General features: G+C 36.4%; 1 protein-coding gene across 1 annotated transcript in view; it reads right to left on the minus strand.

Annotated features, from left to right (window-relative positions):
- The window catches only part of LOC149615693 (uncharacterized), a 52,180-nt gene that overhangs the window by 34,874 nt on the left and 3,370 nt on the right, over window positions 1–13,936 (minus strand). The window lies entirely within an intron of this gene.

Here is a 13,936-nt window from a genome sequence, read left to right on the forward strand (position 1 = left end):
GGCTTCTAAAAAAACCTCAAGTTCAAATCGCATGCTTCTAAAAAAACCTCAAGTTCAAATCGCATGCTTCTAAAAAAACCACGAGTTCAAATCGCATGCTTCTAAAAAAACCACGAGTTCAAATCACATGCTTCTAAAAAAAACCTCAAGTTCAAATAATGCTTCTAAAAAAACCTCAAGTTCAAATAATGCTTCTAAAAAAACCTCAAGTTCAAATAATGCTTCTAAAAATATCTCAAGTTCAAATCACATGCTTCTAAAAAAACCTCAAGTTCAAATAATGCTTCTAAAAAAACCTCAAGTTCAAATAATGCTTTAAAACCTTAAAATCATGCCTGAAACACCTGAAATTCAAATAGCATCTTCTTATTTCTAGGAAAAGTTCAAACAGCGTTTTAAATGGCCTTGAATCTTAAGCTAAAGTTACGAAGGTAAACGTTCCAAAAACCCTTTTACAACACTAAGACACTCTTGACAAGTGAAAGAAAGGACGCCTGACAGTTTGGGGAAAGGGTAAACCAATAGAATAAAAGCATTTCCGGTTCCTACAAGCGTCAAGCCAATTTATACACTTCCCATTCACAGAAGAACACGAAATTCTAAAATTCCCAATTTTACCGTGAAGAGATTACCACCAATATTTAGTTCGACACGCTCGTACCCTCAGATGTTCGAAATACCAGGAATGCATAAAGTTAATTGGAATAATTGCGTCCCCATATCTCCCTTGTTAATTTCCACGAATTCTGGGTTTGTGGGTATACCGGGTTTGAGAACTTACTATCCCCATCACGCCTCATAATTCTGATGACATCTTTCTAACTGTGATATTTTCATTGGTTTTGTAGCAAACGCGAGATCCTAGGCGTACGCGAAGTAAAATCTTCATATATAATGAATAGTCAAGCTAGCTCCGCCCACAAAGCCCGCCTAGATACGTTAATAGAAAATGGATGGTTATACGCAATGATTCCAATTACCTGTATGAATTCCTGTGTAATACGTTTTGTAGAATTGCAATAATTAAAATAAAATTCTAACGAATAGTCAAGCTAGCTCCTCCCACAAAGCCCGCCTAGATACGTTGAGTGAAAATTAATGGCTACGCAATTATTCCAATTATATTTATGAATTCCTGTAGAATTGCAATAATTAAAATACAATTCTAAGAAAATCGTAATGTACATTAGAACTTTTCTAAATTACCAATATAATTAAAAATATATAGGCGCCATATTGTACACAAAATTTCCAAGTAGTCCATCAAACAATTGCAACAAAAAAAAAATGCAGGAAATTAGGCAATCTTATGTTATGCTAATTTAAAACCACGTGCATTTTCTTATTCTTAAATAAGGTTTTTTACCTTGAATAATAAAAAAAAATACTTCTTTAGGCCTATTCTTGAAAATGTTTCAATACAAAAAAAAATTTAATGATGAATTTGCAATCATGCTATTATCTGTTTAATATTATGTCAAATAGGCCTAAAGCCTTAGGTAAAACAATATATATATTTATATAAAAGACCTTGGAAATTTAATAATGGATGGAACTATACACTAAATTATTTTATATGGAATCTTACCCATAAAAGATACCAATAAAAAATAAATGAAAATGCATCATATTGTACAAAAGGGGCACATACGGTTTAATGATTAAGTATGTAGGTCTAAAACTAGTCGGGTTGCAAAATTTTATAAAATATACAGTATAGGTAGACTTACTTTTCTTTATTTATTTTAAATATTGGTTTTTGAGATTTCAAATATTTTTTTTTTTTAATTAAATTAAGTTCAGCTAGCTAATTGGACCAAGTCATCTTGCGACTTATTGCCACTTATCTAACGCCTTTGCAATGCATAGAGGGGTGGTGGCTAGCCCTTATGCCACAGCTAACCGACAGCGCCCTATACTAACTATTACCGTTAACCTCTGCAAGTTTTTGATGGAAAGGAGAAACCGGGTTAGACCGCGGAGGAAAACTCCTTTAACAAGCGGGGAGAGAACTTACAAACTCTACGCAGAAGGATTTCTTCCCAGATTTTTCACCCGGTGCCACAGTCCGGGATCGAACCCGGGATCCTCATGCTGCGAGGCGAAAGCGCTAACCGCTACGCCACCCCACCTAAATCATTTTTTCCTGATATTTTCCATGAGTTTCCTTAGATCTAAATCATTTTTATTTTTTTTAATATTTCCCTGAGTTTCCTTAGCTCTAAATCTTTTTTTAAACATTTCACTGAGTTTCCTTAGCTCTAAATAATTTTTTTAAATATTTCCCTGAGTTTCCTTAGCTCTAAATCATTTTTCCTGTTATTTTCCATGAGTTTCCTTAACTCTAAATGAAATTCCCCGAGTTTCCATAACTCTAAATGAATTTCCCCGAGTTTCCTTAACTCTAAATGAATTTCCCCGAGTTTCCTTAACTCTAAATGAATTTCCCCGAGTTTCCTTAGCTCTAAAATAATTCCCACGAGTATCCTTAGCTCTAAATTAATTTCCCTGCGTTTCCTTGGCTCTATATTAACTTCCCAAATACCTAAAAACCCATCCATACACTATTATTCAACTATCCCAAGAACTATACTCTACAGGGGTCGATTATCCCATAGGGGTCGAAGTACTTTTGAACCTTTGAACCCTATAACAGAGGGTTAATAAAGTCAATCAATCAATTAATACATATTTTTTTTGTTATCATATCATCATCAGAAACAAGGGGATATCCCAGACCATCTAATACCCTATTTGAGGTCGTGACCCCTCTAAAATTTCAGTTCATCCGGGTCAAAAGACGTACTCAAAAACGTATAGAGACAAAGGACACATTTTATAATACCGGGATATGTTCAAATTAAAGATGAAAAATACAAGATAAAAAAATGTATTTTTAGAAGTTAAGAGTACAAGTTACGTAGTTGGGCCAAAAATGAGAGGAAGCTAACTGAACTACAAGAGTTACGAAATGAAAACTTTTGACCTTAAGTACATTTTTTTCCATATAAAGGGTTGAATGTATGAGTTAAGCAACCCTTTAGTCAATAGTTCAAAGATTTTAATCTTAAAAAAACATACGTAACACTTGTTACATCTTTTCCCAAAAAAGATATCATCTTTACGACTAAATATGTCCAATAAGAATTTCTACTGAAGTACTAAAAATGTCTTACGTTATGTCAAAGTTAAAAAAAATTGTGTAAAGATGTTCCGGTTGAAGTTTCAGCAATTGTCAAAAAAAAGTACGCGGACAAATTATTTTCCCTTAGAACATTTCAGCATAAATTTTCAAATTCAATGACTTAGTCGTGTGGTTCCTATGTCATTTATCAAATTCCTAGCCCTTTAAAATTCCATGACTCCCACCATGACCTATTTTTATTTTCAAAATTTCACGACTTCTATCATGACCTATTACGTCTATTTTGAGATTCCACGACTTCCACCATGACCTATTAGGTCTATTTTCAAATTTTATTTCACGACTTCTATCATTACTTAATACGTATGTTTAGAAATTCTATGACTTCCACCATGACCTTAATACGTATGTTTTGAAATTCTATGACTTCCACCATGACCTTAATAGGTCTATTTGTCAAATTCCATGACTTTCATCATGACCTATTACATCTATTTTCAACTTTTACCTTAACTTATGTGTATTTTCAAATTCCATGACTTTATCATGGCATTTTAGGTCTATTTTCAAATTCCACGACTTTTATCGTGACATTTTAGGTCTATTTTCAAATTCCATGACTTCTATCATGACCTATTAAGGCCTATTAATATTTTAAAAAAATTCCCCCCTACCCCAATAAGACCTATTTCCAAAAAACCGTCTATTTTCAATCAATCCCTTTCATTTAATAGACCAATTTTTCAATCACCCTATAGACAAGTTAACAACACTTTTCCCAAATAGGCCAAATAATCCCTTATAGTCTGGCAATAATCCTGACCAGTGCCCACCAAAGAAGCACATTCATAACTACCATTAAAATCCATAATTAAATAATATTGAAAATAAAAACACGAAAAACTAAATTTCAAACCAAAAAAGTAAAATCGACGCACGTGCAATCATTCATATGTTGGACTCGAAAAGTAAACGATCATCTTTAGCCAACTGACCTTGAAATCGAAAAGAAAGAAAAAAGCCTATATGGTCGGTCTCTCGAGTAGGTCTGTCAAAAAGAAGCGGGGAAATGGAAAGAGGAGAGAGAAGGAGATCTTTTGGGGGTCATTACGTATTCCAGAGGTGTCCGCTCGCGCCAAAAAAATCATGGAAAGATGAAGTTGATGGCATCAGCCATGCAAAGGCCTCCCGACATGGAGAAAATCACTTTTTTATGAATCACAAACCCTTCTGTGTGGGGGGGGGGTACCCTTGGATTCCTACACACACACACTATTGGTCCAAAACAGGAGGCAATCAAAGGAGTGTATGCCTGTTCATAAGATATGTTCCTTCCATAAGTTTGTTTAATTAATCTCTGGTCAAGACAAACTGAAAGGCTTGTAATTTTGAAGTGAGGGAGTGAGTGAGGTAGGTCATAGATTCGAGGAGGTAAAGCGAGGGAGGGAAGCCTGGTGAGTGAGTGGGGCGCTGCTGTCAAAGGGGGCTTAGTAATGCAGACTAAATAGGAATCACCTAGATGGAATTAGGTCCTAGCTGCAAAATTAATTAACCACCACCGAGTGTACTTAGGACTTCAATTGACTCGCTCCCCCTCGTTCTCCTTGAGTCGAACTAGTTATCTCGAGCTGCTGTAAGTCTTAAAAAATGCATCCCGACGGGCTGATGGGCAACGCCGAGTGCCTTTGCTCCTAGGGTGCTACAAAAATATTAGCAGAGTCATCAGTAAAATTTAGCCATTCTTTACATTATTTTGATGGAAGTTCTTATTACACGCGAGCGGGTAACAAGTATAGTACCAAGTACACGCACGCAGCAGTTAGTACTCCGTTATCAACTCCTGCTGAATGAAAACTCTCTGTAGGAGGACCAAGTGAGGTCCGAAATTGGGGGCTTAGCTCGATTTCTTTGATGAAAACGTGGACGATCTTTACTAGCGTCATATACCACCATACCACGGTGGTCAAGTTAACTTGAAACTAGAGCCTTACTCGACAAACAAAAACGTTTGGTTTATATCTTGAATGAAAAAGGATCAATTTAACCAACCATCAACCACCAAAGGGTTGTACAAGGGATGGACCTCCACTGCTCCATCATTAGGAAAGCGTATTTAAGCATATGGCGTGGTGGTTTTTTATTTATTTTTTAATCTAAGTGTACCATCTAAAGTTCTAAACACCTTTATGTTAGAAGGAAAGATGTAAAACATTGATACGATTTAAAAAGTAAAATACGATAGGTGGTGATGTTACAGAAGAAGGCTGTGTTAAAAGGTAAAAGTTCAGGTAACATAACAGGTTATACCTTTAAAAAAAACGGCTTCCTTTCCTAAATATAAAAGGAATTAAATTTAATATTAAAATTAAAATAAAATAAAATGAATTATCTCTTATTACAATATGATAATTAGTACATTTAATTAGTCATGATTAAAAACTATCAAGGACTACTGTATCGCCATCAGCGTGGGAAATAAGACGGTGGCACAAGGCAAATGACCAGTTCAAAAATTGCCTGGACCAGTTTAAAAATTAAATCGGAGGGGCGTCAGTGGTCCACAGGACCACTAAGAAAATTCAAGGGTTTCCAGAGTCCAGACATTAGCTAATATATTGTAATTATCCACTTCTTTAATTTAGCAGACGACGCGCCCTGGTCAGTGGTCAGGGACCAGTTTACTTATTCCAGGCCAGAGGGGTCGCTGGCCCAGTGTCCAGTTTAAAAATAAATCCTTATTTCCCCCTGATCGCCATTCCCCCGCCATTGGTTTAGTGCATGGCGTCTGCTAGCCAGAACGTTCTACTCCTACAGGATATTGGTTGAATTTTCACAGGTGGAGAGAGGGTTCGGTTTAGCAGACGCCACTAACCCAATAGCGGGTGGCGAAGCAGTAGTCTTTGATAGTTTTTAATCATGACTAATTAAATGTACTAATTATCATATTGTAATAAGAGATAATTTATTTTAATTTTAATACTTAATATTGAATTCCTTTTATATTTAGGAAAAGGCTGTTATTTTAATTAAGATATAATGTTACGTTACCTAACGTTTTTATTTAATATAATTCTAGAACGGTCAAAACGGTCAATTTAACGACTAGGTCCAGTAGCACCAGAAGTAAGATGAGACTAGAAGTAAAGAGCTCTAGCATTGGTAGTAGATCCTGGCACTAGTGAACAAATTTGAGGATTTTATGTCGCTTCCATCGCGCCTACACTAGAGAGAAAAAAATTGGTCGAGTTCCGAAAAATTTCCCACCCCCTTCCCTTCAACCTAAAGCCGCGGAACAGGGACGCCGATGCTTGAATCTAATCTAGTTCGGCCGTCTACCGCCGCCCGCGAGCGTCTCACGTTTTGCAGGGGAAAATTCAGAAACCGCTACCAGAGGGCCAACCGTTGGTGTGTTATCAAGAATATTCACTTTCGCCAAGTGAAGAATTTGGTTAGCTCAGTACTTCTAGTCTCATATTACTTCTGGTAGCACTTGTAGGCAAGTAGCATAATCGTCACTTCCAACGTAACCAGTTGATTTCATAAACCCCCAAAAAATAAAACTGAAATAAAAACTTGGGATGATCTTGAGTGGGTAACTTATATAATTTTTCCAAGAACTATATTATATTTTAGGGAGTCGGTCAGGGACTTTTAACCATCAAAGGGCCCCTTTTAACAGATTTTGGGAAAACCCATTTAGTTGACTTTAAAAAAATAAAATAAAGAAACCGCATTCCTCTGTCTATATTTAGACCTTTTTAAAAAAAATAAATAAAAAGTTAAAAACTTGATTCATTTAAACTGTCCGCAAAAAGTGGGTATCAAACAAGAACCCCCCACGCATGCCATATTAGGAGGGTAAACAATTCATTTCTTATTGGTCTGTCAAACAACCAATGATAAAGCATCTACTACAAAGTACAAACCGATTTGAAAACTCAACTATATCGTATAGTTAATATAAATACTATACAACATTATTTAAATTTAAATTCCTTATATGAAAAATTGGATTTAAATTTTTAGGGGGGATTATTGGATTTTATAGGAGAAAAATTCACGTGTTTTTATAGGATTAAATATAGGAATAAAAATGCATGCTCATATATAATACTAACTATTTTGGCTTAAACTATATTATAGAAAAATCTCAAATAAATAAAAAATAAATAACAAATTGGGGATTTTACTTTGAATTAAATTCAGAGGAACTTAATTAACTTAAATTAAATGATATAATATAATTAAAAAATAATCCTGAGAACAAACTCCGCCTGATCAACTTCGGTCAAATCTAGTCAAATGTCATCTCTATTTTAAAAGAGCCATAACTAAATTTTCATTAAAATAAATTTGATAATGCTAAACTATAAACGAAAACTAAGACCCCAAACTAAGCATCAAAATATATTGGAAATATTATAGTCTGACCTTTCATGAAATTATAGGACATTAATATTAATATAGGACAGGGTTTAAAAATATAGGATTTGAATTTATAGGAATTATAGGACCTCCCTGAATCATTACTTATAACGATTACATTGAAATCTGATCCCTTTATATTATATATAAAAAAAATCGAACACCTAAATCCACAAAATTCTAAAAAATTCTCTGACAAAGCCGTCTAAATTTAGAATTTTTAAGTGCAATATTTCAATACCAAAAATAAGGTATATGTATTATATAGGCATAGATATAACGCTACACAATACGTTCTAGTTGACCAAAAAAAATTAGGCAGTGGTCAAAAAGGATTCAAGGATTCAATTGTTGTTAGGGAGATGGGCGCACCCCTGAGATCGAGTGACTTTTTGCAAAAAAAAAAGGTAAGATAAGGGGGGGGGGGAGATGCTGGCTGGTCTGATTGAAAAGGTAGTAGGCCTACCATTGAAGAAAAAAAGCTAAATTTAGAAAGTACATTCTAACAGGTAGGGCCTCGACGTCAACCAAAAAGGAGAAGGAGATGGAGAAGAAAAAGTTTAAATGGGATATGGTCTAATCGATAACGGTATAGCAAGCTTCCTTTGACAGCCAAGGTGCGAGGTGATGGAAAGTTGTTACAAGATTACCAACAATCTACAGCGGCAGGGATTGATTTAATTTTAGAAGTAGGAATGGAGAATTGACGATTAGTATTTACTTCAGTTATTCCGACTCATAGACCACCCAGTATAGAGCCCCTCCCTCCATCCAAACACGTAACGAAAAGTTTAAATTATCTTATTGGCTGCTCATTTAAACCCTACGTTTTGATGACATTGCTGACGGAGACGGCGAAAAATTAAATACGTAATTCCTTTTTACCTCTGTCGCTATGACCCCCGCCTCTTCTTTCATACCCCCCTCCGTCCCGTGGAAAGGGGTCCGGGACTTTGACGCGCGCCCAGATATTACTCTGTTCTCCATTCCTACTTCTAAAATTAAATCTATCCCTGACCGCGGCTATAAGAACTAAATTTTAGGATAACGAAAACCTCCCAAACTAAGCATCAAAAAATATAGGATATTATAGTCTGACCTTTCATGAAATTATAGCATAATAATATAGGACAGGTTCAAAAATATATAGGATTTTATAGGAATTATAGGACCACTCGGCTGCCTCCCTGTCCCCACGATCTCTTGATTTACAAACGGCCTGACAACACTGCGGGAACCTACCCCAAAAAAGGTTTAGTGGAAAAACTGTGTATTAAATAGACTTTCAATTTAAACCAACCTTACAAATAAAGTATCCGACACCTTTATCGCAGAATAGAGTCGGGGACAAGCGCACCGAGAAAAAAAGGGAGAAATTTACGTAAAAGATTTTGCTTTTCTTGGGACTTTCCACAATAAGAGAAGGATATGTCCTAAATTTATACCATATAAATCAATCCCTTGTCAACCGTCAATGGAGAAGTCAAGCATTAAAAAAAGGATGCCAAAGGGTCCAGTCGCGACTATAATTGACCCTCAACTTGGTGTGGTTTTCCATATTAATAGAACAAGGAATACATACAGCTAAAATAGGAATGATTCATTGTGCTACATCCATTTTCACTCAACGTGTCTAGGTGGGTTTATGGGAGGAGCTAGTATATGACGAATTTTACCTTTCAGCGCGTTAAAACTCGTCTAGGAACTCGCGTTGCTAAACAACCAATGAAACAAGACTCCATCAGAATTATGAGGCACGTGACTCGATGGTAACTTCTCAAGCCCCGCCCACGAAACTAGAATTAATATAAATTAACATGGGATATATTATAGGAACACGCGTTGCAAAACAACCAATGAAACAAGACGCCATCAGAATTATGAGGCACGTGATTCGATGGTAACTTCACAAGCCCCGCCCACAAAACCCGAAATCGTAGAAATTAACATGGGATATATTATAGGCACAATTATTCCAATTAACTGTATGTATTCCCAATAAAACTAGGCAACCAAACCTTAGAGAAAGAAAAAAAAACACCTAAATAATTTCGGAACTAAACTTGCATAATAAACCAAAACAATAATAAAAACAATTCACTTTCACTGCCAGGGGCAATTGCAATCTGGGTCAATTCTACCAGACTTAAAAAATAATCTAATCTATTTTAGTCTAAAAAAATATTCAGGTCGCCCGTTAAGGTATCCATATGGTTTGCCACAACCCACTTAAAATCTCAAATCTATATTTAGAAAAACAAAACGAGAATTGCATCACGTTTCATCAGAAAAATAAATAAATAAAGTAAACACACTAAAACTAGCATAAAGTCGTGAAATTTTTATTAATTTTCGGGCGGCCATTTTTAAAGATGGCGTAGGTCAAATAGAACCCCAAAACCCTACCATAAAACTAGTCTGGTTATAGGCAACCACTGAAATAAATATTAAATAAATCGGTTGAAATGCAAAGACGTTATTAAATAATAAAGGTATTAGTTACAATTTCGGTCGCCGTTTTAAAACATGGCGTCGGTTTGGAAAAATTCTTTCTTAGCGAGTACCTACAACTTAATAACAACGTCCTTTTAAATTTTTAACCTTCTAGCTAAAGTAGTTTGGGCTGTACTGTCGATTATTTATCACATAGTCAAAAATTTATTTCATATATAGCTTAACCTGCCTATTTTTCTTGGAAAATTCACACAACACAAATCGAACGGACGCGGGACAAGGTATGGTAACTTGGTAAGGTATCACACCCATAATAATCGTGAACGATATCAAAAGTAAAGAAGAAGAAAAAAGTAGGCTACCTACTACCAAGTTAAACTGTCGTTAAGAAAGACGGTAGGACTCGACCAAAAGACGACTTAACATTAAAGCGAGTTTCAAATCGCCAATCCCCAAAAACGGGGTCATATGCGATTGAAAAGGTACCCAAGAAAGGAGGGCCCGTTTCAATATGGCCTACTTAACCCTTAAGGAAATGAAAAAGAAAAAAAGTAGCCCCCCCTGTAAAGAAACGGAACACCCAACGGCCCTTCAAATGCCCCTTCAGACTACAATAAATTCTTACGTTCACGTCTGCGAAGTCAGTCGCTTAAATAGACACGTGACAACGTCGACTAAGTAAAAAATTCACGAGATGTAGTTAAAAAAATTATTAAATTTCGTCGCGGGAACGGTCTATAGATGGCACCACCTCTTTAGCGCCTTTTCTTTAGTCATAGCTCCCTTAATCACGCCTTAACTGACGCGTGAGCTAGCTTAAGCAGACGATATTAAAAAAGTTTTAAAATTCTTGGCGCTGTATTAGTCATTTTGAATTCGAATATTTTACCATTCAAAAATCACCGTCCGTATTGAGTGGTATTGTACTGAGAGGGGAGGAGCTACGAGGACGTGACGTCAATATTGCTATAGTCTAAATTGTATAGGCTTAGCTGACGACTTCTAATATGGTCGCCAAAACCGAGGTAAGACGTTGTGACGTCACGAGAAAGTTCGTAATATGCACTCGTTATAAGTCGTCCTCTCTAGAGGTTTTGAAATGGGAAACGAAATTAACTAGGCGACCAACGGGAACATAAGATTTTTATTTGCTCTTGTCTGAAGAGGCATTAAAAGAAGGAGAAGTAAAGCCGCCCCTAGACCAACTTTTCTTCAAGCGTCAAATTTTTTTGGTACTCTGCCCATGACCATGAATGGGTAAGGTAACGTGTGGTTCTCTCTACTGGCTGGCTTGCTTGCCCGGGCTAAATATTTTTTTTTTTTTTTGAAAGTTTCCTTAGATTTTTATCAGCAGTTTCTAAAGAAAGTTAAAAGCACCTGAAAATACTACTAAATTTCCCTTCCATATGGTTTGAAATCAGATGGTATCGTGTCACGACGATGGTCATGATGATGATGTTGGTAGCGCACGCGCAATGAAGAATTTGGGGATGTGTGTTATGTTATGACTGGGCTTTTTCTTTTATGTTCACTCTTTTAAGGGGTGATGGTTTAAATAAATAAATATATACGAGAAATAGTGTTAAGTGGAAATTTGTAAGTGGAATTATCTCGTGAAATTCGTAAAGGGGGAGTCTCGTGAAATTCGTAAAGGGGGAGTCTCGTGAAATTCGTAAAGGGGGAGTCTCGTGAAATTCGTAAAGGGGGAGTCTCGTGAAATTCGTAAAGGGGGAGTCTCGTGAAATTCGTAAAGGGGGAGTCTCGTGAAATTTGAAAAAGGGGGAGTCTCGTAAAATTTGTAAAGGGGAAGTCTCGTGAAATTTGTAAAGGGGGAGTCTCGTGAATTTGTAAAGGGGGAGTCTCGTGAAATTTGTAAAGGGGGAGTCTCGTGAAATTCGTAAAGGGGGAATCTCGTGAAATTTGTAAAGGGGGAATCTCGTGAAAATTGTAAAGGGGAATCTCGTGAAATTCATAAAGGAAAAATCTCCTGAAATTCATAAGGGAACCTCGTTAGGTAACCGGATCCGCCCTGCTCTTTAATTTGGGGTGAAATCGTGATCCTGAAACGGTAAAAAATTTGTCTAACCGTCCCAGACAGACAAGACGATATCCCCACTCTCTCTCTACCTCTCTTAAAAACGATCTTCACATCCAATAATACTCAAATATTTAATCAAAGAAAAAATAATAAAAAAAAACTTCATGGTCCTTTTAAAAAGTGTACCAAACCAAACTAACCCAACCAACCATTTGAACCAAAGGGGAAATTGAAATTCGGCAACTCGGCACAGAGCCAGCCAGAGGAACCAGCAGCAGGCAGGCAGGCTCTACCGGTTTAAGAAAAATTCAGGATAAAAAGACCGCGGAGTAGAAAACCCCCCAGGAGGAGCTATGGTGGCTAGCTCAGAACCCAAGGGGGAGCGAGGGAGATGGTTGTTGCCGAATATTATAATAAAAACTATATAAAAGGTCAGGGTCAAGGTCATAGGGCTCTCTCCTCTCTTTCTTCAAGAAAGAGTAGCTAGCGCCTTAACAGCAGGGGGAAATCCTCCCAGTTTGTATACATATATATTCATTCAATTCAATGTTCTGACGTTTGTGTGGTCTACTTTAACGTCTACGGTGGTTTTAAATTACGTATTCCTACGCCGTTAATTTCTTCCGGTACGTTTTAAAGCTGCAATTCACCGTGCCGCCTTTATTCAATACCGAAAAACCCCCCATTTTAAAAAAATTCAAATTTAAAGGTAACGTGAACTTTTAAGTTGCTTAAGTAGAACAGAACAGAACAAGGCGTTTTGTATATTGTAAATAATATTCTTATTGTAGCCTAAATCTGAATGCTAAAAGTACAAAATAAAAATAAATATTCTTTATATAAATAGTGTATTTGTAAATACAAGTGTTGCCAGTTAGTCATTTGTGACTTGCGCGCAATTTAACCGCTATCTGCAACAGAACCTTGAATTTTGATATACCCTAAGCTGCGCAAGAAGTGATACTAGGGAGAAGGTATAAGATGCCTAAGTATTCGCGGGCCATAGTCCTACAGTCCCCCTTTCAAAATACAAGGGGGGACGTAAAAGGAGGCGCCGGGCTATTTCGCCTCCTCTCCTCAGTCGAAAAATATGACTGTAATTTTTTCTCATTCGCGTCGCGCTGACGTGCACGAGTTTTCAAGAACCAATGAGATGCTGCTGGTTGTAATTTAGAGGCGGCGTGGATTAACTCCGGACAAGTCTACGTTTGGACTGGAGATAAAGAGCTAGAAATGTGGATGAATGGATTCTCCCTAATTAGCTAGATATCACTTCTTGCGTTAAGTCATCTTTCAAAATGGCGGCTAGAAAACTAATAAAAATGTGCTGACGGGCAACACCACTAAAAATTTCACAGTCCCTTTTATGAAATAAAGAAAGAGAGATCTTACGGTTGGTTACAACAGGGTAACCCCCGGTCGGTCTTAACGTTAAAGGACCTCCTTTTTAATAATCAAAAGAAATTGATTTAGACTATAAGGTTAAAAAAAAAATAAAAAACTGAAAAAACCCCGGTAGCATAGCATTTCAATCCGAACCGACATTTGTAATAATCATACGCTATCTCGAATACAATAAAGCATATCATTTTGTGTGTAGGCCAGTTTTCTCTTAAACCCCCCGAACCCCAAATCTCGCAAAACGAATAGGTTTTGATACACGCGGCTTGTTGTCAAGGGCGATTTACTAAGAAAAGTCCACCCGAGTCTTTAAGTAAGCCATACAGCATTTCAAAGGATTTGGTATTTTAAATTTTTTTCCAAAAAACTTCAGGTATTCAATCACTTAATTTTTAAATAAAAAATGTTACTTTGTTTAAAGTTTAAGATTATTTCTACAAAAGTGGTTTCATCCCTAATAGACAGACGTTTTC

The sequence above is a fragment of the Phalangium opilio genome, unplaced genomic scaffold, assembly GCF_054372755.1.
Source record: "Phalangium opilio isolate 3A_F unplaced genomic scaffold, DU_Popi_V2 ptg000217l_1, whole genome shotgun sequence".
Taxonomy (NCBI): domain Eukaryota; kingdom Metazoa; phylum Arthropoda; class Arachnida; order Opiliones; family Phalangiidae; genus Phalangium; species Phalangium opilio.